This window comes from Pelobates fuscus, chromosome 4 (assembly GCF_036172605.1).
Source record: "Pelobates fuscus isolate aPelFus1 chromosome 4, aPelFus1.pri, whole genome shotgun sequence".
Taxonomy (NCBI): Eukaryota; Metazoa; Chordata; class Amphibia; order Anura; family Pelobatidae; genus Pelobates; species Pelobates fuscus.
This window is the reverse complement of record NC_086320.1, coordinates 31717994-31744700: the sequence shown is the minus strand read 5'-3', so window position 1 is coordinate 31744700 and position 26707 is coordinate 31717994.

The following is a 26707-nucleotide window of genomic DNA, read 5'->3' as shown; positions in this document are numbered from 1 at the left end:
TAAAACAAATATCTATATTTCCCTTTATTAATGAGTTATATAAGCAGCCCCTTTTCTGTGGTGAATTTAAACCCTGGGAGTTTATTGAAAGGACCTTAATTGTCACAATTGATGATAGGTGCTATACTCTTCTCAGAGGCGGCCCAGGTCATTACCCCTCTCTCAACCCGACAGGCCAGGCCATTACCCCTCTTCCTTCATCCCAAACATACACACTAAAACTTTCAAACCAATTGAATCCATGCCTAGTCTATACCAAGCAATTTCCTAGCTAAAAAAATGGATTCAAATCAATGTAAAAAAAAAGAAAAAAAAAAGTTTCTCAGCTAGATACAGTTGCTGGCGCGATGAGGGACTAAGAGCGGGTGAGGGAGCCAAGATATATCCCCGGGCATTCCCGATTCAAATGGGGACTCTCCTCAAATAATGCAACCCAATGCATACAAAGATATTATTTAAAGACGACTTCCTCTACCTCCCCCCTTCCTAATGTACTTATATCAATAATTCAATACAATCTTCTCTATTCCTCTCTCCTCTCTTGTTCTTTATCTAATTCTTTATAACCTCCTCGATATTCATAACCTCATTTATTACTTTAAGCAGGGATCGGTTTATTATAATTCGTTATTATTCTCTCCCACTTCTGGGAAAAAAAACAAAAAAACAAAAAAAGAAACATAAGTATAGAAAATAATTAAGTCCCCCCCCCCTTTTTTTCCCCTTTTTCCCCCTTCTCCTTTTTTTTTCCATCTTTTTAACTCTTCTTATATCTACCCCACTTGTGAGTGTTTTATATATGTGTTAGCATATTTACAACTTTCTTTTGTGAATATTCATATGTCTTGATAACTTCCTTGTCCTCCCATCTCTTTCATCAATATCTTCTTTCTTATATACTTATTAATTAATGTGTCAGCTTTTCGGACTATATAAATATATTCTCTAAACAATCATTTTTGTTGTGATTTATGTTTACGTGTAGTGTATGTTATCAGTGCTTGTACCTATAAATTATTATTATATGTGTATATTTCACTCTTTTTCCTTTCCCTTTCCCTTATCCCTTCCTTCCCTTCCCCTTCCCCTTTTTCTTTTAATTATTATTATTATATCCCATATAGAGGTTTCAGTAAAAATTATTTCCCAGGGTGGGGTCCCATTTTATGCTTCTCCTCCATTGGTTCCTTGGCGAAAAAGAGTTCTCTGTGTATTAAGTTGTAAACTTGAGGGGAAACGCCCAGCTTTATGGGATATATACTTTGTCAAAAGCACTGGATATATCTCTGTATCTTTAATCCATCTTCTGGAGCGATTTTGGACATAAGGATTTTCTGTTTATCTATCTGTCCATATATTATAGGGGTATTGTGTTTCTCATGTCATCTTTGAGTATCCCTCATCTAATTCCTTGCGAGGAGGTATATTTTTTAGTACGAGAGGACTGTATTTATTATTTGATTTAATTTCTCGGTTTCTATTGTATTCTCTTTTAAACTCATTATTCCATGCATTGGGGGAGTTCGTGAGAGGTCCCCTTTAAGCCAGCTAGTTCTGACGGTGCTGCATTAATTTGATGCTTGTTAGAACAAAAAGAGAGCAGTAAGAATATTATTTATCCCCTAACAGACCCACTTGTTCCGTAAGTTTTTATTCATCTACGGGTACTGCGTAGTGCTCTAGTAGCCCAATCTGGGCGAATTTTCGCCTATCCATGCCTCTGCCATTATGGTCCTATATCTCCTTCTCCCTAATCTTTTTTTTTTCTTTTCTTTTTCTCCCCTCTTTACTTGGTCTTTAATCTCTGATCAACTTATCTCTTGTTCTTTATCCATTTCTTGTATTGATCTCGATATTTTAATCCTCCCTCAGGGTTCCGTATATTTTCATTCCTTGATTTTATTTGATAAATCTGGGTTTATTCTAGATTTCGAGTTCGTCTAATATGTTAATCTTTAATTATAATTTACATAACAGTACAGAAAAAATTTATTTCCAATATGGATTCCCAATTTGTCTAGCTCCTCTGATGGATCCTTAGCCACAATTGTTTTCTCCTTATATAAAATAAGAAGCTTGGTGGGGAATCCCCATCTGTATGGGATATTATGATTTCTCAATGTAGTGGTCATATCCCTAAATCGTTTACGGTTATTCCTGGTGGCTTGTGACAGGTCCGGAAATATTACTATATCCATATATTTTCCTTCTTGGTGTTTTTTATATCGGACTTTTCTCATCAGAGAGTCTTTAAGTGCACAGTTCAGAAATGGTGCTATGACATCCCTTGGTTCAGTTGTTTTTATATTAGGAGGTTTTTGAATTCTATGTATTCGCTCAAATGGTGTATCTCCAATCTCGTGAGTTTCCATAAATTGAGCCATGTATTCTTTTAAATAGTCCTCCATTTTATCTGATTTCTTCCGGAACTCCTCTGAATCTCAGCGTATTCCTTCTTGATCTATCTTCGATGTCCGTGGTCCTAATTTCTAATACACTCACCTGTTCTTTTAATATATTATTTTGTGTTTGAAGGAAGTGTATTTCTTGATGTGTTTCTTTAATATATTCATCTTGTTCGCTCAGTTTCTGCTTTAATTCAGTTACTTCAGACTTTAATTCAAGCATAAATGCTTTGAAATCATTACTGATTTTCCCATAAAGATTATATAGAGCTTCCACCAAGCTTTCTTGAGATACCATTTTGGATTTGTCCTTATTCTGCTTATCCGGCTGTCCAGAAACTGTGGAGGAATTCAATAACTCATGTTGATCTGGAGATATTGAGCGTCTTTGATCTTTCCGTAAAGGAATAGTTATTTTTGGAGAGAAGAGGGTATTTGTTGTTTTAATTTTCTCTGTTTCCATAGATTTCTCTTTTTTTGGACCCATTTTCAGGAGTTTTTTTTTTTTTTTCTCTTTTTTTTTGTATTTTATTTTATTTCCCTTTTATTTTTGTTTTTATGATCCAAAGGAGAGATGGGTGCTTCTTAGGGCTATTAGTTTTAATTAGTGCTGATACAGAAAATACATAGGCTGTAACATGAAATTATATCATGAAATATTCTGTCAGCGTCTCAGTTATCCTGTGCTGTATTAAGTTATATAATACTTAAGAACATTTATGCTCTTTGTAATAAAACTAATTTGCTGATTAATCCAGATATTTCTTGGTCTATCCAGAGAGGCTTTGTACTAGTTAGTGCAGCCTGGTCTGAATGGTAAATGGTAAATGGTAAACAGGTTCTGATTAGGGCATAGTATTATTAAATTGCAACAGGCAATGACAGTTAATGGCAGTTAATGCCAGTACAATATACTTGTGACCTCCTTTGCCAGCCCCGGTTATTCTTTGTATACTGCCTGTTCTTGCTGGTGCTGCTCGTGCAGCCCGGGCTTCTGGTGTCCTGCCCGTAAGCCACTCTATTCGGCTAGTTGGCGTTCCATGCTGTCGCCATTGCCAACCGCTCCCCTGTTCCGATATCTCCATCTCGCTCTACCTCGCTCTCCCGTCCTCCTCCCGCACCCGCAACGTCACTCCGTTGGCTACGTCATCACGCTCCGTGAGCTCTAGTAGTATCAGGAAAATAATCAAGGTACATAGACATATTCCTCAAAGGATAATCACAATGCACATTGTTTTTTTTTTGTTTGTTTTTTTTAGAAGAAAAAGTAAAGCACAGTGTTAGCATATTGTAAGCGGTAGGAGTACATTGATCTAACACAGGCACTATGTGCTATGGTAACAACCAAAGTTACCTGCACTCTCTCCTTAACCCCTATGTATATTTAAACAAAATGAGGTCATTTAGTTACTCCAATGGCCACTATGGTAACAATTAAACAAGACAATAGTATTGTGATTAGTAAGATACAAGATGACTAACTAGGGTATATTAAATGTGTCTAAGCGAACTAAGACTGAACCCTATAGGTCATCATAAAGGGAGATGAACTCCAGATACATTATGCTTGGGTTGGAAATCCCAGGGGAGGTTGCATGGGTAATAGTCTCTGGGCAAAGCAAGGCAAGGCAGTCAATGCCCCTTCCTGAGGCAGAATCGCCAGGTGCTGCAGATGGGTACCACTTTCAGGCGTATCCGAGAAACAACCTGCCATGGCTCTGTGTAGACCAAGCGTGCTCCAGTAGAGGCCCCTGTATTGCTTGGAGGTCAAAGCGAGGTGGGGGACGATCCCGGCGCTTCTCCTCAGCATGATGTTTTGATCGTCTCCTCTGCCGGGTGCATATGCATCGAGCATTTTGAGGATTCTCACTGCTGGCATAGCAGCTCTTCAAGGGAACCAGAGGGCTCCTTTACTGCCCAGAAAAGGTTCGACTTCTTGTGCCCCCTCGAGAGCTCCGGCAGGGGGTAAGTAAGAGTGTGACTGTTCCTCTTGGCAGGATAAGCGCCTGTAAGCCTCTGGACATGATCCAGCCGTTGGTACAGTCGCTCCCAAAATGCTAACTGAATTTTGTGAAATGCTGCCTAAAAGCAAAGATTAGGTCTCAGATGCTTTACAGGGTCACGTTCCGGCACCATTTGAAAACAGGAGTTAGACATGTAGGTTTTTGCAGGGTGCTCCTAGGTCAGTCCCAGATGAAGGTAAGTAGTTGAGAGTGCCAGGATAACTCTCACTGGGGCTGTGCACCGTGGGTCAGACTAGAATGTGGGATGTGGGATTGGCCACCCTATTATTCAAGGGTATAATTTCAAGTGATGCTTCCCCTTTAAAGCTTAAAGGGACACTATAGTCAACAAAACAACTTTAGCTTAATTAAGCAGTTTTGGTATATATATCATCCCCCTGCAGTCTCACTGCACACTTTCTACCAAAGTTAAATCACTTTGTTTATACAGCTCTAGTTACACCTCCCTGCATGTGACTTACAAAGCCTTCTGTAAAGTGTCATCTAATGTGTATACTTCCTTTAGTGCAAATTATTTTGAATTTAGAATTTCTTATCTCCTGTTCTGTTAATAAGGTGCAGGACCTCTATGTATGATAGCTACAAGCAGCGACTGTTGCCCAGTAGAGGGACTCTCCAGTGCAGCTGTAAGATTGATGTATGCCAATGCCATTGGTTACACTTTTATTGCACAAAGAGACATAAGAGTAACTACCCACTGTAAAATCAGGTAGGTCATCTAACATAAGATGGATAGATATTTTGTAAAATATATATTTTTTTGCATTCGTTTTATTTATTCAGATTGACTTCCCATTCTCATGTAAGTCGCTACCATGTATTTTTATACTTCATAAAGTCAACTATGCGTCTTTCACACACGGCAGTTAGGGACCTTCTGTTACTTTCTGTGTACATTGTAGAACAGACACTGGTAGTCACCCGGTGAGATCCATTGAATCCAAATCTTTATAAAATATTGCAGGGTTTGTGTTTAAAGGCTTGCTTAGACTTTTTTCATTAACTGTATCCAATAAGTTATATTAACAAGTAATACAATTGTACCTAATAATAAATATGATAGATTGTGTTCAAAATGTATTCTTGTTGTAAAAAATATTTTTTAAACTTATGTTACGGCGTGAAATAGAAAGAGGAAAAAAAAAACTATTCAAAAATTTCTTTTGATCCTTAATGAAATTCATTGCTATGGAAACCTTAGCCAGTTAACACCTTATGCTCACACAGAAATTTACATGTAGCATTATTATTTCTGTTGGAAACTAAATTAGCAATTATTCTCTTCACAATGACATCAAAGATAGCTACGCAGATAAAGTACACTGCATAAATAATTTGTGAATCTCACATAAACCTGTTTAAGATCATTTTGATGTCATGAGCTATTATACAAATTGAGGTGGAATATTCAGCTCTTCTACTTGTGCGAAGTTTTAAGCACACCATCAAAATCACCAAAAGTTTTTAGAAAGAAAAATAAACCGGAAAAACTTAGGAGATACAGACAGCATTAAACCTTGATCTTAAGAGTATGTATTGGCACTGCCCCAACCATTCCAATCCTTCCAAACTCTACTTTATATATTAAACAGAGTTGAAGAGGTAGTCAAATCTGTCTGTCACTTACAATGACCATACGTGACAGTGACGATGAACAGTCTTCTGTAACCATAGTGTGAATTGAAAATATTTAGCTCCTTCTTCACTAATTTATACATTGATGACATGGCATTGGCAGATGCCAATCAGCATCTCCTCATATATTGCATTGAATCAATGCATCTCTATCTATCTCAATCATCCCTTTCCTCAGATGTTGAGGTTAGGACACTATCAAATATTCTGTACTCTGCCCTTGGGTTTTTACGTCCAAGATGCATTATCTTGCAATTATCCACATTAAATGTCAGTTGCCACAACTCTGACCATTTATCTAGTTTACTTAAATAATTTGCCATTTGGTTTACTTTTGACAGTTGAAATAAAACCTCTTCCTTTGTAAACTCACATGTAACAAATTACTAATTTGTCCTTCCCTAACTGAGGCCCATTTCCTTGATTTTCCTCTGTAAATACTGAACAAAAATATTCATTGAGGCAGTCAGCTAGACCTTTATCCTCTTCTACATACCTTCCTTCTTTTGTTTTTAATCTGACCAATCCTTGTTTTACTTTCCTTTTCTCATTTATGTATCTGAAACCTTTTTTGTCCTCTTTTTTTACTGACTGTGCTATTTTCTCTTCTGTGTGTGATTTGGAAGCTCTTATAACTTGCTTAGCCTCTTTCTGTCTAATCTTATTAATCATTCTGTCTTCCTCACTCTGGGTTTTCTTATAATTACTAAATGCTAACTTTTTGTTTTTTACTATTTTGGCCACATCTGCGGAGTACTCCAGTAGTTTCTTGAATTCTTTGCTTTTACTGACAAACCTAATGCAATTTTCTGTTGCCTTCAGCAGTGCAACTTTTAAATAATCCAACTTCTCATGGGCTCCATTTAAATTGCTCCAGTATGATAATGACTCCTTTACACATATTCTAATTTTGAGAAAAGTCTGTTTTCTAAAGTCTCTAAAGTCTAAAACTTTAGTGTTTGTGTGGTGTGACTCAGACAAATCTACATTCAAGTCAAATCTTCATTATCAGTTGCCATTATTGCCACAAGTTAATGGATCTTATTCCCTAAACTGCGAGCATTTGTAGACATGTCTCCAATATGTAAAATATCGATACAATGGCATACTTTACAGAAACGTGTTATGATGGCATAAATAGTGCAGTTCGTAAAAATTAACAAGATAAAAACAATTTTTCACTCTGTAGATGCAGTGTGTAAATGTGACAATGTGTCAGTATGTGTTTTGGAAACTTTTTCTCAAAGCAGAAGGTGTGCAAACATATCAGAATTGAAGTATGCAGCTTATCTGTGTTGAGTGTAATGACTTGATTTGAATCACAATAGCTAGTGTGCCATTTTAAAAAAAAATACACGGTTATTCACTAAAGTAAGAATTCAAAGTAAAATTCAAAGTTAAGGTCAAAATAGCTGAACCGGAAAAATTTTCTGGGTCAAATATACTTTCAGTTTAGTTACTCTAGCATTAAAATTGAAATTCACTTAGATTTTTCACTTTCATATATAAACCTGACAATGATTCCCTCTATTGTGATTTATTGATCCCACACTGCATGCCTTTGAACCATTCACCCCTCCACTCTCTCTTATGATTTTAGGTTTCCCATCCAATCTCCTACCTATAAACACCCTATTCAGCTAATAATGTTCTCCCTTCTATTTTTAACTTTTAGCCACGCTTCTCTCACTGTTAAAATATTTTTGCTTACCTGTTCCTGCTGACACCATCTTTATTTCGCCCGCTTTACTTTCCTTCCTTCTCTCGATTCATCCCATGCACTTTTCTCATACCATATTTCTCCACCAACTTTTTCTAAATCATCTTAATACATGCTCTCACCCAAAACATTTCAATTTCAACTCCCATCTTCTGTTCCTTTTTGTCCTTCTGTTCCTAGAAGCTGATAATGTTGCTCCAAACCCTGGTCCCTCCTCTTCTAACCTACCTTGTGCTAACACCAGAAATCACACCAATCGTATATCCATTGTGGCAAGGTCAGAGAGGCTTTCTATGTTAGTAATAGATTGGAGCGATCTCTATTCCCAGCATGATGGGGTTAATTGGGGGGAGTCACCCCTTGAATGTTATCAACCAGGTGAATGTAATAAACCAGCCCTAGGGTTTTAAAAGGTTAGCCTCTGAAAACATCAGGGAGTCTAACAGCTGAGAGAGAGGAGGTAGTTAAGCCTGAGACTCTGAGAAAAAGGTACTGTGTGAAACCTGCTAAAAGTGCTGTATTTCATCTTGTTTAAAACTGGGAACTAGATTAGCTGGCCAGTTGGATAGTTAGTAATACTGTTGTTTAGTAAGTCTCCAAGTTGGAGTAGGATTTATTTTCTTTTTGTTTTATTTTGTGGGAGAGCACAACCTTGTATAAATTGTGGAAAGTGACAATAAACTGCAGTACTATTTTATCCTGACTGTTGCACTTGAAGTTTATTGTGAAGAGCCTGGCCATCCTGCCACAAGTGGTGTCAGAAGTGGGATTTAGCTGTTTGAACCCTGTATTAACATGGAGGATGTGTTAAAGGCTTTGCTGCATGCTACCACAGTGCAACAGGAAGCTAACCGGCTGATAACTGCTCAAATGGGGGCTGTGTTGCAGGCACAGCAAGAGGACAGGACTGTCCTGAAGGAGATTGTGCAGCAACTCTCAAAAACTACCAGAGAGGAGCAAAGCAGCGGTTCAAAGCCAATACGTGCAAATCAGTATCTGCAAAAGATGACGCCGCAAGATGATGTGGAAGCATATCTCATTGCTTTTGAGCGAACTGCTATCAGAGAGCAATGGCCTCATGCTCAATGGGCTGGCATAGTTGCACCTTTTCTGCTTGGTGATGCTCAAAAAGCTTACTTTGACCTAGAGGAAGAGGCGGCTGCAAGCTATGAGGTTCTTAAAGCAGAGATTCTTGCAAGGACTGGCGTGACTCCAGTGATCCGGGCCCAAAGGTTCTTCAATTGGAAATTCCAGGAACAGAAGGCACCCAGGTCACAAATGTTTGACTTGATTCATCTGGCAAGGAGATGGTTAAAACCAGAGAGTTCAACACCTGCACAAATAATTGAGACATTAGTTTTGGATCGGTTCTTGCGAGGATTACCCCATGGTCTGCGACAGTGGGCAGGACAGGGTAGCCCTACCACTTATGATTCAATGGTGGCGCTGGTTGAAAGATATACAGCAGTGAGAGAGTTAAAAGCTACAGCACCACCTGCAGTACAACATAACCAAGGACTGATTCCAGGCTCAAAGACCTTGAACTATGGTACAATTCAAAAGCCTTTGATACAGACCAGGAGAACCCCAGTTACCTGCTTTGAGTGTGTGGAGCTAGGACTCATAAAGGCTGTGTGTCCACATTTGCAAGAACCTATGGAATGTGGGTATAATTCTGTAAATGAGGACTTTTGTGGACTGATCTTTTTGGTGGGGAAACATACTGAAACATTCATATATGATAAAACTGTTTTGTTAAATGGGAAGGCAACCATGGCTCTTGTGGATTCAGGTAGTGACATTACCCTAGTGACAAGCAGTTTGATTCAGCCTTCTCAATTGATCCCAGAAAAGAAGGTTAAGGTACTTTGTGTGCATGGCTGTACTGTATCATACCCTACTACCTCTATAAAAATAGGCTGTCTTGGCCAAACATACCCAGTATTGGCAGCAGTTGTGCCTAAATTGCCACATGCTCTTATTCTTGGGCGCAATTTCCCAGGCTTTGAAAGCCTTATTCAGACCCAGTGTGAATCCATAAGTGAGAGCCCTCTATGTATTTTTCCATTTACACACCCTGACTTGGTTTATGATCAATGTAAAAGGCGCAAGTCAAGGCGTGAACGAAGGGAAGATAAGCATAGGGGAACTATGAATTTACAAATGGCTTTGATTAATGAAGCTAAGAGTAATGAAGGTGTGGTCTTACCTAGTCCAAGTACTAATTCCACACCTTCAACTGAAATATTGATTGAACCCCATGTCCAAACCCTACAACAGGTTGATATTGATGACTTGGACATTGGTTCGGGTCAATTTGGAAGGGAACAAGTTAATGACTTAACATTGCAAAATGCCCGTAACCAAGTTATAGAAATTAATGGTACTATGGTTGATGGGAAATCCAGAGAGATGTATCCCCGTTTCATTCTTAAAAATGACTTGCTTTATAGAGTTATCAAAGATGAGGGGATAGAGATTGAACAGCTTTTGGTACCCAGCTCTTTCAGAAGGAAGGTGTTAGATCTGGCTCATTCTCACTTATTTGGGGGGCACCTGGGGGTTGAAAAAACTCAGGAAAGAATTCTAAGGAGATTTTTCTGGCCTGGGGTATATGAAGAGGTCAAGAGGTACTGTTCCTCATGCCCAGACTGCCAACTAGCAGCCCCAAAACCTAACTTAAGAGCACCCCTAATCCCATTGCCTATAATTGAAACCCCTTTTGAGCGAATTGCTATGGATTTGGTGGGAACATTGGAAAAGTCAGCTAAGGGTAATCAGTACATTCTGGTTGTATTGGATTATGCCACACGCTATCCAGAAGCTATTCCGCTTCGCAATACTGCTTCCAAAACCATAGCAAAGGAATTGCTCCAGGTATTTCCTCGGGTAGGGTTACCAAAAGAGATTTTAACTGACCAAGGTACCCCTTTTATGTCCCGACTAATGAAAGAGCTATGCCAATTATTGCAAATAAAAGCCTTGAGGACATCAGTGTACCATCCTCAAACCGATGGCTTAGTAGAAAGATTCAATAGAACCCTAAAACACATGTTGCGCAAGGTTGTAGGTCGAGATGGGAAAAATTGGGACACTCTCTTACCATACTTGCTGTTTGCTATTCGGGAGGTTCCCCAATCTTCTGTAGGGTTTTCCCAGGACCGGTGCTAGGATTTTTAGTTACACAGGCGAAGATGCATTTTGGTGCCCCCCACCCTCGTTTAAAATAAGGTTCATACAAACACAGAAATAATCATACAGAGACATACAGACACAGACAGAGACATACATGCAGGCATATAGACATACATACAGAGGCATACCGTCATACAGACACATACATACATACATAGACAGACATACAGAAACATACATACAGAGACATCCAGGCATACAGACACATACATACATACAAAGACATACACGCATACAGAGACATACCGTCATACAGGCACATACATATATACAGGTATACAGAGACATCCAGGCATACAGACACATACGTACAAAGACATACAGGCATACAGACACATACATTTGTACATACAGAGACATACAGGCATACGGACACATACATTTGTACATACAGAGACATACAGGCATACAGAAACATACAGACACATACATGCATACAGAAACATGCATACAAAGACATACAGGCATACAGAGACCTACATACATACATACATACATACAGAGACATACACAATTACATACTAGTTCAATCTTGTCCCCTGGATGCATGCTGTCTGGCTCCTTGGAGTCCTGTCCTGCAGCCCAGCCCCATCACAGGGCGCCAGCCGCGCTGTGTGGTACACAGGGAGCAGGGATATGATGTCATTCATATCCTCGCCCCCTCCAACACATGGCGGCAGGCACCTGGTCGCAGGGGTTGCAGGGCTGTGACCCCTGCGACCGCGGTATGTACGCCAGTGCATGCAGATGCACACACAATTAAAGGACCACTACAGACACCCAGATCACATCAGCTCAATGAAGTGGTCTGGGTGTCAGGTCCCTCTAGTTTTAACCCTGCAGCTGAAAACATAGCAGTTTCAGAGAAACTGCTATGTTTCACCGAGGGTTAATCCAGCCTCTAGTGGATGTCTCACTGACAGCCGCTAGAGGAACTTCCGCTATTCTAAAACACTGAACGTCCATAGGAAAGCATTGAGTAATGCTTTCCTATGGGCGGTTTGAATGCGTGCGCGGCAAGAGCATTCGGAGCTGAGAGGCGGAGGGATCCCCAGCGCCAAGGGAGTCCGGTGCTAGAGAAAGGTAAGTGCTGAAGACACACACACACTCTCACGAACAGATGCATACACACCAGCTAACAGACACACACATTTACTGACAGACACACTCAGCGACAGACATACATACACACTCACTTACAAAACATACACTCTCACTGACAAACACACACTCACTAACAGACATCAAACAGACTCACTAATACACAAACAAACACACTCAGTAAGAGACACACAGTAACACACTTACTGACACTCACTAGCAGACACACTCACTGACACTCACTAGCAGACACACTCACTGACACTCACTAGCAGACACACTCACTGACACTCACTAGCAAACACACTCACTGACACTCACTAGCAAACACACACACTGACACTAGCAGACACACTCACTGATACTAGCAGACACACTCACTGACACTAGCAGACACACTCACTGACACTAGCAGACACACACACTGACACTAGCAGACACACTCACTGATACTAGCAGACACACACACACTGACACACTAGCAGACACACTAGCAGACACACTCACTGACACTAGCAGACACACACACTGACACTAGCAGACACACACACTGACACTAGCAGACACACTCACTGACACTAGCAGACACACTCACTGACACTAGCAGACACACTCACTGACACTCACTAGCAGACACACTCACTGACACTAGCAGACACACTCACTGACACTCACTAGCAAACACACTCACTGACACTCACTAGCAGACACACACACTGACACTCACTAGCAGACACACACTCACACTAACACATGTTTTTTTTTTTTTTATTTAATCCCTCAGCCTCCTTACCTTTTTGGAGTGCTGAAGGGATTCCCTGGGGTCCAGTGGTGCTGCTGGGCTCCTGGGCTCCTTGGCTGGCTGGCTCCCTCCCTCCCTCCCTGGCTGGCTGGCTCCCTCCCTCCCTCCCTGGCTGGCTGGCTGGCTCCCGGGCGGGCGCGAGGGAGCACTCTCCCATGTGTGCTTCCTCTTCAGCTCCCTCGCAAACCGCGTAGGGATGCCGGCGCCGGAAGATGACGTCATCTTCCGGCTCCGGTATCAGCATGCGGCACGCGAGGGAGCTGAAGAGGAAGCATACATGGGAGAGTGCTCCCTCGCGCGCCCGCAGAACCGGGCGCTCGGCCACGCTACAACAGGTCGTCGGTTGGAGGGGAGCGCAGTGCGCTTCCCTCCTTCCACTCAGCCTGATTTTGCGCCCCCAGGGCCGGTGCGCCCTAAGGCGGCCGCCTGGGCCGCCTTATGGTAGCGCCGGCCCTGGGTTTTCCCCTTTTGAGCTCCTTTATGGTAGACACCCAAGGGGTCTATTAGATATAGCAAAGGAAGAATGGGAAGAACAAACAGTACCTGGAAAGAATGTGATTCACTATGTAGATCAACTCAAAGAGCGCATTACACAAATTTCTCCAATAGTCAGGCAATACCTGGAAGAAGCTCAAAGGAGCCAACAGGTTATCTACAACCGTCAGGCAGTAGTAAGGTCCTTCCAACCTGGGGACCGAGTGATGGTACTTGTCCCCACAGCTGAGAGCAAACTCCTGTCTCATTGGCAAGGTCCGTACGAGGTTATTGAACAAGTAGGGCCAGTAAACTATAAAATTAGACAGCCTAATCGTAGGAAAGTTGAACAAGTTTACCATATAAACTTATTAAAGCCCTGGAAGGATAGGGAAAGCTGTATGATTGCTGTAGACAAACCCCCAATTGTTGACGTTAGTATATGCGCCTGTATCTCACCCCTGAACAGCAGATGGAAGCCAAAGAAATGATATCCAGAAATAAAGATGTATTTTCTAGCATTCCTGGCAGAATTAGCGAAATCTGCCATGACATTATCACAGAATCAGGAATTACAGTAAAATTAAAGCCCTATAGAATTCCTGAGGCAACAAGGGGGGCGATACAAACAGAAGTAGCAAAAATGCTTGAACGAGTTATTGATGAGTCACATAGCCAGTGGTCTAGCCCCATAGTTTTAGTACCTAAACCAGATGGGTCAGTGCGTTTTTGTAATGATTTTAGAAAACTTAATGAACACTCTAAATTTGATGCCTATCCTATGCCCCGAGTGGACGAGCTTATTGAGAAACTGGCACAGGCCAGGTTTCTAAGTGTTCTAGACCTAACAAAAGGATATTGGCAGATCCCGCTGACAAAATCAGCTAAAGAGAAGACTGCGTTTGTGACCCCTGAGGGTCTATACCAGTATACGGTCTTACCATTCGGGCTTCATGGAGCCCCAGCAACCTTTCAGAGGTTAATGAACAAACTGCTAAGACCTCACTCCAGGTATGCTTCAGCATACTTAGATGATGTAGTCATCTATAGCCAAGACTGGGTCTCCCATTTGAAAAAGGTAGAAGCAGTATTAAACAGCATAAGGAAAGCTGGTCTTACTGCTAATCCCTCCAAATGTTCCATTGGTTGTATGGAAGCCAAATATCTTGGCTATACTGTAGGGAGAGGACTGGTAAAGCCGCAAATGACTAAAGTTGAGGCAATTGAAAATTGGCCACGCCCTCTAAGAAAGAAACAGGTTAAAGCTTTCTTAGGATTAGTTGGCTATTATAGACGCTTCATTCCCCACTTTGCAACCCGAGCTGCCCCTCTCACTGATTTGATTAAAGCAAAGGCACCAGATACAGTAAAATGGAATGATAATGCAGAAACGTCTTTTACAGATTTGCGTACAGCTCTATGCATGCAACCCGTTTTGGTAGCCCCAGATTTTAAGAAGCATTTCTTTTTGCAAACCGATGCTTCCGATGTAGGCCTGGGGGCAGTACTATCTCAGATGATTGGTGATGAAGAACACCCAGTGCTATTTCTAAGTCGCAAGTTACTGCCAAGAGAGCAAAACTATGCGACAGTAGAAAAAGAGTGTCTAGCCATTAAATGGGCAACAGAAACATTGAAATATTATCTGTTGGGCAGATCGTTCACCCTTATCATGGACCATGCTCCACTACGGTGGATGCAGAACAATAAAGACAAGAATGCTAAGGTCACCCGTTGGTTCCTCTCTCTGCAACCATTTAAATTCTTTGTAAAGCACAGCGCTGGTCTACTGCATGCTATCGCGGATACATTATCTAGAGTGCATGACTTTTCGGGTAAGGCCGCTTCACACACCAGTGTTAAGCTGGGGGGAGGATATGTGGCAAGGTCAGAGAGGCTTTCTATGTTAGTAATAGATTGGAGCGATCTCTATTCCCAGCATGATGGGGTTAATTGGGGGGAGTCACCCCTTGAATGTTATGAACCAGGTGAATGTAATTAACCAGCCCTAGGGTTTTAAAAGGTTAGCCTCTGAAAACATCAGGGAGTCTAACAGCTGAGAGAGAGGAGGTAGTTAAGCCTGAGACTGAGAAAAAGGTACTGTGTGAAACCTGCTAAAAGTGCTGTATTTCATCTTGTTTAAAACTTGGAACTAGATTAGCTGGCCAGTTGGATAGTTAGTAATACTGTTGTTTAGTAAGTCTCCAAGTTGGAGTAGGATTTATTTTCTTTTTGTTTTATTTTGTGGGAGAGCACAACCTTGTATAAATTGTGGAAAGTGACAATAAACTGCAGTACTATTTTATCCTGACTGTTGCACTGAAGAGCCTGGCCATCCTGCCACACCATGTAATGTTTATCTCCCTTTAAGTCCCCCTTTGACCTGGCCTTTGGAATGCTCGCTCTGTGTGCAATATTACTAAATCAACGGCTAACCATGAATTATTTATGGAACGTTCTCTAAACGTACTGACTTTCAGTGAAACATTACTCTCTCTAACACTGCTACCCCTGCCTTGTTATCCTCTGGTGGTCTTCTTTGACGCACAATCCCAGACAATCTGACAATAAGGGTGGGGCGTTAGTGTTTCTGCTTTCACCCCACTGTTCCTTCAAAACTCTACCCACCCTCTAGCAACTGTCAGCTGATTTCTGTTCTCATTTCTTTTCTATCCCTACCTTCTCCTGTACCTCTCCAGCTATCTTCTTATATAGCACTACCCTTACATCTGCCCTGAACACTGCTTCCCTGCTCCAAACAGTCCTCAAGGAAGACTCGCCTCCAATCGTGGCACACTAAGTCAACCTGCTACCTTCAGGGATGCTCCAGTTCAGCTGAATTAAGTCATGCCCCTTGTCAGACTTTCTCCATTATAAATGAATCTTGCATTCTTACAGCGCAGCCCTCGCCCTTGCTAAACAATCATAATTTCCTCTCTTATTAGTGTATACTCCCACAATCCCAGGTGTCTCTTTGCTACCTTCAACTCTCTCTTTTTCGCCCTGCTATGGCCACCCCCTCAAACTAACCTTTCCGACAATAGCTTTGTATGCTATTTTACTGACAAGTAATTAAACACTTAAGGTAAAAATTCTTACCACTTCACTCCTCTCTCTTAACTGCACTTAGTGCCTTTCCTACTCTTAAGGTATTCTCCCCAGCTACAGTATAGCAGGTGGCAGCGCTTTTCTTTGTCTCTGGCCCACCACTTGTCAACTTGAACCTGTCCCATTTCACCTTATCAGATCTCTCTACCCTTGTTTCGTGCCTTCCTTAACGCATATCTGTAACTGCCCTCTTCTAACATTGTCCCTGCTGCCGTTAAACATGTTATGTTGTACCCATCCTAAAAAAGCCATCTCTTGCCCGTCTTCCCTTCACTACTATTGTCCCATATCCCTGCTCCCTTTCTCCTCAAAGCTTCTGTTTCGTTTTCAAATTTAGTTAATATATGCAGGTGTGCTCCAAAGTTTGCATACCCTGACAGAAATTGTAAAACTTTGGCAAATATTTTGAAAATATGACTGATCATGCAAAAAATAATAATTTTATTTGAAGGATAGTGATCATATGAAGCCATTTATTATATCAAAAGTTTACATACCCTTGAATGTTTGGCCTTGTTACAGACACACAAGGTGACACACACAGGTTAAAATTGTAATTAAATGTTAATTTCCCACACCTGTGGCTTTTTAAATTGCAATTAGTGTCTGTGTATAAATAGTCAATGAGTTTATTAGCTCTCACGGGGATGCACTGAGCAGGCTAGATACTGAGCCATGAAGAGCAGAAAGGAACTGTCAAAAGACCTGTGTAACAAGGTAATGGAACTTTATAAAGATGGGAAAAGACATAAAAAGATATCCAATGCCTTAAAAGTCATGACAGTCCGTACTATTCAATCACTTATCAAGAAGTGGAAAATTTGGGGATGTCTTGATACCAAGTCAAGGTCAGGTAGAACGTGAAAGATTTCAGCCACAATTGCCAGAAGAATTGTTTGAGATACAAAGAAAAACCCACAGGTGACCTCAGGAGAAATACAGGCTGCTCTGGAAAAAGGCAGTGTGGCTGTTTTAATATGTTGATACGTGAACAAAAATGAGCTGCACGGTCGAGTTGCCAGAAAAAAGCTTTTACTGCACCAATGTCACAAAAAAAGCCAGGCTACAATATGCCTCACAGCTTCTGGTACACTGTCATTTGGAGTGACGAGACCAAAATAAAACTTTATGGCCACAACCATACGCACTATGTTTGGAGAGGGGTCAACAAGGCCTATAGTGAAAAGAATGCCATCAGATTCCATAGTGCTGTACAATGGGTGGACTAACATGTAAATGTAACCAGACAACTGGACGTACAGGAACAGAGAGGTGGAGGGCCCTGCTCAATGAACTTACATTCAGCTACTACAAAAGACTGCACATTGTTATTGATGCTAAAGGATGCAATACACAGTATTAAGAAACAATGGTATGCAGACTTTGGAACAGACCTCATTTCATTTTTTTCTTTGTTGCCATGTTTCATTTTATGATTGTGCCATTCAGTTATAACCTACAGTTGAATATGAATCACATAAGAAACAAAAGAAATCTGTTTTGCCTGCTGTAACACAACCCCATATACTTTGTATTGTATGTTCGTCCGCACTCTCCCGAACTGCTGTAAGGTTGTGAGATTTATAGCCCCTTCGTATCATACGTCCGTTTTTACTCTCCCGAACTCCAGCAAGGTAATGTGAAATATAGCGCTTCGTTGTTCACATACCCAAACATCAGTCGAGACTTGGTGAAGGGTACATCAGGAATGTTTTATTATATTTATCTCAGGCACCTCTCATCTGCCACCACTTCCGGCTCCTCTCCACTCCTCCGTTCTGCTTCCAGATAATGTCACCCTGCAGGGATGCTACACTCTCAATCCGGCCACTCTTCTGCCACTTCCCAGGGGGGAAATGGTATAGCCTTGACATACAGCCTTGACATGGACCCTGACGTTCTTCTTGAACTACAGATACAGAAACCCACGGTTCCACATGATGAGCAGTCACAGCCTTTACATTACACCCTGTGGTTTAGAAATACCCCAGGACCAGATACACACTACGAAAAAGCACTACTCAGACTGGTGGAGGTACGCCTCATCATGACAGACCTGTTTTGGACTCTAAAGGAAACAGTGTGGTCCTGGTCCAGTTACCCAAGGAAGTAAGACACATATATCACCAGGGAGGTGGCTGTTCCTCACGTTTCTTTCACTAAGTCTCCAGAAATCTTGTGGAAAGAACATGGCCCATTGGCCAGTACATGGACCATTGCAGACCAAGATCAGCTTACCGCAGAGGGTGTTATCAAAAGAACGGTGGATTGAAAGACAGTTGGTTACCCTGGATACCACGCAAAAAAAATAATAAAGATACCCCTCCTACAGAACGAGACCCGGATGCTCCTTATAATTGCTTTGAACAGATGAAAATGGAGATAACACATCTTCCAACAGTGCATGAAGTTGCTTTGCCAGATCCTGACTTCACCCTGTTTGTGGATGGCTCTAGGTTTGTGGACAAAAAGAGAAGGCACCATACTGGATTTGCTGTCACTACAGAAGATCAGGTACTTCAAGCATCTTCACTTCCCTCATCCATGTCTGCTCAAGAAGCTGAATTAACAGCCCTCTCAGTGGCATGCAAAATGTCTGAAGGAAATTGTGCTAATATTTACACTATCTCAAGATATTCGCTGGGTGTGGCACATGATTTCGCATCAATCTGGAAGACAAGAAGATTTCTCACAGCAACTGGCACGCCAGTCAAGCACAGCACGGCTATCAAGAAGCTCAAGAAGCTGATGAATGCCCTAGTGCTTCCTGAAAAAGTGTCCATACTGAAGGTGAAGGCCTACGGAAGACTGAATTCAGAAGAAGCACATGGCAACTACTTAGCTGACCAAGCTGCCAAACAAGCCGCAAGTGCACCAATGGAAGTGGACAGAAGAGTGTCCGCTGAAGAAACTCCCATATTCACCATGTAGATCCTACCCACAGATCTCAAGCAGCTGCTGACCCTGAAGAAATACAAGGCTGGAAACTGAAAGGGACAACCCTTAAAGACGGGTTGTACTCCAACAATCTCAAGTTCTGTTTACCCAAGAGCATGTACTCAACAGTGGTCCAGTGGGCCCATGGAGCAACATACCTGTCCAAGACCCTTATGAACTCCGTGATCAACAAATACTCTGAAGCACCTGGAATGACCTCACTGACCAACAGTTACTGCAGATCCTGCGCCATCTGTGCCAAAGGCAACTCAGGTAGAATGGAGAAAAGCCCCCCAGCATCTAGCCAAGCCTCACTATCCCTTCAAAAGGATCCATATTGATTTATAGGCCAAAGGGTGGCCGGTTCAAATATGCACCTGTTATAGTAGACATGTTTTCAGGATGACCAGAGGCCTACCCAATCACCAATGTGACAACCAAGACCACATGCCAAGTAGTACACCATGAAAGTTGCAGAGATCACCTTGTGGATTCACCATTCCAGAATCAAGCCTGCCTCTGCTCCATGGGAAGCAACGTTTGTTGATCTTGATAACCCTTTGACACTCCATTTTTAGAAAATAAAGGTACTTGTTGGGAAAAATATCAACAAGTAGGTGTTTTGATGGCCATAACAATGCCTGACCACCTGCCATCGATGGAAAGCCGAGGACTCCAAAAAGGAGACCTCGTAAAGCTAGAGAGAATCAGACTTACTCCTTACCGTGCAGCGCTCAAGTCCGAAAGCTGAGGTGCCTACGCATGGTTGAAGCATCTTCAGGATCATCTGCTCATCTTGAGTTATGGGGTTATTAATTTTGAATAGATGTTCTGAGTCCATCTGTACTGAGATAGCATGGGATAGGATTTGTATGCTAGGAATAAGTAAATGTGCCCAAGGTTATTATGCCCATACACATAATATCTGACCATCACCAAGGTATCCTTGACACCCCACGTACTTATTTCAGGACAAAAAGGAGCACCCCTGTAAAGGGCAGTTTTGACCCACATATATATTAATGCCATAGGGATGCCGGGGGGGAAGGGTTCCAAATGATTTCAAAGTAAAGACGAAGTTTGAATCTATTCCCCCAACCATCACTGTCACTGCTAATAAACATTTGTTTGGATTAATTATATCTATTACAAAAACAGCGCTGTGTTAATTATACTAGAGATGCCCTCAAGGGCTGGCTGAGCACTTACAAGCCACTATTTGTCCTATGCACAGCAGAAGTGTTTGAGGGGTCTGTGGGACAGATGTGTGGCAGCCTATTGGGGATAATATTAGGGATAATAAGTAGTTGTTTAAATTGTAAATAGTCATTTTAAGGGGGGACTGTTATGGACAGAATATTAACTTTATTAACTTTAGTAAAATGCCTATTTACTCTGCATAACTGTATTCAGTATTATTGAGTGTTTGTTGTGTTAACCTAGCTGCTAGAAGCTCCCCCTAACAGCCCCTCCCTTCCTGTGTTCATTGACAGCTCAGAGAAAGGCTGCTAGAAATTCCCACCTCCCATCGACTAACCATGTTACAAGATGGTGCTGGAATCTGGAGGAGAGCTCCATGATGTCAGTGACATCACACCCTGTACGTTGTGCATTAGATAAGAGACTTAACACTTAACCAATTAAAGATTTATTTTCTCTGTTATCTTGCTTTCTGCATATGACGTATTTCTGCTTTATAAGGGGCTCCCCGTCCCCTGATTAAACATTCCTGAGTATTTCATCAACCTGGAAACTTGTGTCTGGTGTGAATTACTTTAGAAAGAGTGCACGCAAATACTTATTTATTTGGACAGGGGCAGATATACAAAATTATCAAACACTTGATTTGATCCACGACACATTCTATCTACTCTTCGCCACTCTTTCCTTTTCTGTTCCCCTTGTTTTCTTTCTTCTTCTCTACTCTCTCACCTTACCATTTAGATTTATCTCTTCTCCTCTTTTCTGTGTTTCCTTATATATTTTTGCTCTTCCTTGATTTCTCTGTCAATTCTTGGTGCCGGGGGTGGCCCCACATTATGTAGGGCACTTGAAAGGTAGAATCTCATATTATTCTCAAATAATATATTTTTTATGTCGTTTGGTTTCCCAGTGGGGGCGCCCCATCCCTGTGTCTGTTTCTTTGTGATCTCATTTATTGTCTTTATTATACAGCTCTACACTGTATTGACATACTATAAAAAAAGCTTCTAAATGGCCGAAGATAAAAAAAAATATATGCACCAAAACCACTTCATTAACAAAGTTATTTTAGTGATTTTCACAGTTTGAAGATGCCAGCGTCCATAGGAAAGCATTGAGAATGCTTTCCTATGAGACTGGCTGAATGCGCATGCGGCTCTTGCCGCGCATGCGCATTCAGCCGATGACATCAGAAGACGGAGGAGAGTCCCAGCGCCGAGGGATTAACTCCTTCCTCCCCCTTCAGCGCCACAGGAGTGGGACCCTGATGGTGGGGGCACCCTCAGGGCACTATAGTGCCAGGAAAACGAGTTTGTCTTCCTGGCACTATAGTGGTCCTTTAAGTTATATACACTACCTGAGTAACCATATAATATATGTACAGTGCATACATTTACTATTAAAGTTTGTGTGGATCTAACTGAAACGTTAACAATTTGATTTTTTTATGTAAGGCAATAAAAGCTAAGTGTTAAGTATATATATATATATATATATATATATATATATATATATATACACACACACACACACAACAACAAAAATCCTGGATCCTGGAGTTGTGTTAGGGACTTGTTTTGGCTATTTAAAGTACTCACCTCCTCTAGCCAGTAACCATATCTTGATCGGCGCGGCCCATATTTCCAGTAACCGTATTCGTGGTCTTTTCAAAACTCCACAGTTTTTATACAATGTGTAAAATTATGTTCCGAAATTTAATGATATAAAGGAGACAATAGCAAATGTTTAATTTATATAGTCAAAATATTATAAAAATAACACATGGTGGCACATAAAATATCAGTCATGCTTACAAATCAGTAAACATAATATCCAGAAAAATTGCTAGAAGAAAAATGATAAGATAATTATCAGGAAATATAAATACTATATATAAATGGTTAACAGATCAAAATGAATATTTCCTAAAATGGTCTATCATTATATTAAAAAGAAAAATAGAATTGCAACTATTAAACATTGGTGACGGAATAATCAGTAAACATTGTTTTGTGAACATTTTTGATGCTCTCATGTATAACTTTTTTCAAATATTTATTTTCCATTCTCTTTGATTTTCTTTATTTGATGGAGCTTTCACAGTGATGTATAGTTATAGCGACAGATCACTGGTCTGGAATGGAATGGAGCACATTTTTTATTAGTATTTGTGTGTTGGAAATCAAAATAGCCCATAGGTTTCAATTCATCTGCATTATTCTACCTTGGGCGCTTCGGTTAAGTCAGCAGTTGTTAAAAATAGACTTTGTTTTTCTTGTTTGCGATTTGTCATGTTATATGGCTGTGAAACTACTGTCTCACTTGTTAAGAAAACAATATTTTAGCACTTTAATAAAATATATAGCTATTAAATGTTAATATATTTAAAAATACATATATGTTAAGAAACGATGAGACCCTTCAATCCCCCAAGAGCATCTGTGTTTAATGTGAAGTGACAAATAGCTCTTGAGAATAGCGAAGGATATTCTGATATAGGAATACTGAGTTGCAGCAAGATATTACGAAAGAACTGAAAGTCAATTTCACATTTTTTTTGTCAAAAATAGTCGTGCGGAAAACACAGATGACTTCGGGAATTCTTGAATTTCACTTTGAGTTTATTTTGGATTCCTTACAATTCTCACTTTAATTAATAAGACATGTGTTATACTGCTATGTCTATTCACTAAACAGTGAACTGAGGTCGCTTGAAAACTAAATTGCAAAAGTACAATTAAAAAATAAATAGTGGGGGGGGGGCAGAGTTTGACCGCCATGCTGTGAGAACACAGCTAACATCAGCTCCTGATTAATCTCACAATTTTAATGTTTTAAGGGATATAATTACCCTGATCATTGCAACCCTGTAACCAGTATCGCAGTCTGGCACCTTTTGCGCAGTATTGGCATGGATATTGGGCCCGACTACAGTTGCTCTATAAATGCTGCGTCCTCCGACTGATTGAGGCCTGGTGCGCTTTTCTGGCCGAGGAAGTGGCCAATCTCTTAACAGGGACTGCCCGGACTACTCTACCGATTACAGAGCCCTGCACTCCCTTCCCCTTCTCTGGACCGGCGGGGGTTATCCTGATCCTCACGAAGCAGAGTGTACTCACCTCCTGGCAGCTCCTGGGTGATCTTAGTGCGGAAGGCTTCCACGCGGACTGAATAAAATGGCCTACTGTGACACTGCCGCAAAGGATTCCACACAGTCTCTTTCGCAAAGCTTGGAAGAGAGGTTCTATAAGGCGTTCAACGACATCTGTCAGAGGTTCTGGCGGGACCTGCAGGAGAAGCAATTGTAACGAGTATATACCCCTACACGCAGGATCCATCCAAACAGAAGACAGCACAGAGGAGAGATACGTCTACCGGAGGACCTTAGAGTGGCCGGACTCAACGTAATAGGAGAAGTACAGAGTCAGGAACGATCCGAGGTCAAGGACACAAAGAGACAGCGTAAACGAGAACTAGCCGGGGTCTGGTACACAGGAATCAGCAAGCCGGCAAACAGTACAGACAAGGATAAAGCGAAAACGAAGTCAGAATACAAAGCCAAGGTCAAATACGGAGAAACACAACTGAACACAACAAGCACTAAAGGGAACTGTAGCAGAAACCACGATAGGGCAAGGAACTAAGGGAAAAGGGTGAGTATAAGTAGCCTTCAAACTAATGTGATTGGCTCCTGTCACTTCCACACCCCCAACAGGTAAGTGTATGGGGTGATTGACATGACAGGAGCCAATGGGAGCCTTTTTGCAATTTAGGCTCCCACTGTCTCTTTAAGAGCGCGCCCGAGACTCGCGGCGCGCTCTTAGCTGCAGGCGGGACACGTGACCGCATCTCGCGGTCACTGCCCGTCTTCCTGTAAGGCGAGTCGGATGAGCCGCAGGACCGCGCGCGGCTTGAAGAGAGGACCGCAGCCGGCCCCCGGATAAGGTAAGTAACGCTACAGTACCTCCCCCTGAGGACACGCCCTCCGGGCGGGCAGGACCAGGCCTGTCAGGAAAACGCGAATGGAAAGAACGTACAAGGCGGGGAGCATGAACAGCATCCGCAGAAATCCAACTGCGCTCCTCAGGCCCATAACCCTTCCAATGTACCAAGTACTGAAGCCGACCCCTAAGGAAACGAGAGTCAATAACAGCAGACACTTCGAACTCCTCATGACCCTCCACAGAGACAGGAGGGGGAGGGGGAGTATGCCGGGTATAGCGGTTGCGTACGTAAGGCTTCAACAACGAGGTGTGAAATACATTAGGTATACGCAGATTCTTAGGCAGACCCAGGGCATAAGAAACAGGATTAACCTTATGTATAATGCGATAAGGACCAATGAAGCGGGGAGCCAATTTCATAGAAGGCCCCCGGAGGCGAATATTCCGTGTGGAAAGCAAAACCCAGTCCCCCACAACATAGGAAGGAGCCGCTCTGCGATGCTTGTCAGCCTGAGCCTTCTGGCGAGCAGCAGAGTCCACCAAAGAACGCTGAACCTGCTCCCAAGTATTACGCAAACCAGCCAAATGCTCATCCAGAACTGGCATGCCCTGTGAGGAGAAAGCAGCCGGAAGAACCACGGGATGCTTGCCATAGACAACGTAAAAAGGGCTTTTGCCGGAAGAATCATGAGTGGCGTTATTCCGAGCAAATTCAGCCCAAGGAAGCAGGTCAGACCAATTGTCCTGATGGTGAGACACAAAACAACGGAGGTACTGCTCCAGAGACTGGTTGGCACGTTCAGCAGCTCCATTAGACTGGGGATGGTAAGCGGAAGAAAACGAGAGAGAAATACCCATCTCCGAACAAAAGGCTTTCCAGAACCTGGAAATAAATTGGCTACCCCTATCGGATACAATAGATAAGGGAATACCATGTAATCGAAACACTTCTCTAGCGAAGATAAGAGCCAGTTCCTTGGAAGTGGGCAACTTGCGAAGAGACACAAAGTGAGCCATTTTGGAAAACCGATCTACTATCATTAGGATGACTGTGTTACCGTTCGAAGGGGGTAATTCAACAATAAAATCCATTGATAGATTAGACCAAGGTCTCTCGGGAACGGGTAACGGATGCAACAGCCCACAAGGAACCCTACGAGAGGATTTCATACATGCACAAATAGTACAAGCACTTATATAGTCAGTAACATCCTTACGTAAGGTATCCCACCAGAAATACCGAGAAACGTCTGACACCGTTTTGGAAATACCAGGATGTCCAGCAGTCTTAGTATCATGATACAGTGACAGAATATCCCGTCTCTCGGGAACGTCAACGAACAATTTATCATTAGGCCTCTCGCTAGGTGCCATGCTTTGTTTCGCTTGTATGGCCTGCAAGAGGGACGAGGAAATAGACAATATAGTAGTTGCTATTATCCTATCTGGGGGAATGACAGGAGTGACATCAATCTCCTGTTTGTCAATAGTCTCGAACTGTCTGGACAGAGCGTCCGCTTTAGTGTTCCGATCACCTGGCCTATAGGTGATTATATAATTAAAATGAGACAAGAACAGTGACCACCTAGCCTGCCTGGAAGACAATCTTTTAGCTTCGCTAAGGTAGGATAGGTTCTTATGATCCGTAAATATGAGGATAGGATCCTTAGTGCCCTCTAACAAATGTCTCCATTCTTTGAGTGCTAAAATGATAGCAAGGAGTTCGCGATTACCCACATCATAATTCCTTTCTGCTTTGGACATTTGTTTAGAAAAGAAGCCACAAGGATGCAATGGCTTGTCAGGAGACTCTCTTTGGGATAAGACAGCACCTACCCCTATATCGGAAGCATCAACCTCAAGTATATATGGCAATGAGGGGACAGGATGCTGTAAAATAGGTGCAGAGGAGAACGTAGTCTTAAGAAAGTCAAAAGCCTGAAGTGACTCGGTAGACCAGGCACGTGTATTGACATCCTTTTTAGTCATACGAGTAATAGGTGCTACGATAGATGAAAAACCTTTGATAAAACGTCTATAATAATTAGAGAAACCCAGAAAACGCTGGATGGCTTTCAGACCTTGCGGCAGAGGCCATTCTATGACCGCGGCGAGCTTCTGGGGATCTATCCGAAAACCCTTAGCGGAAATCAAATACC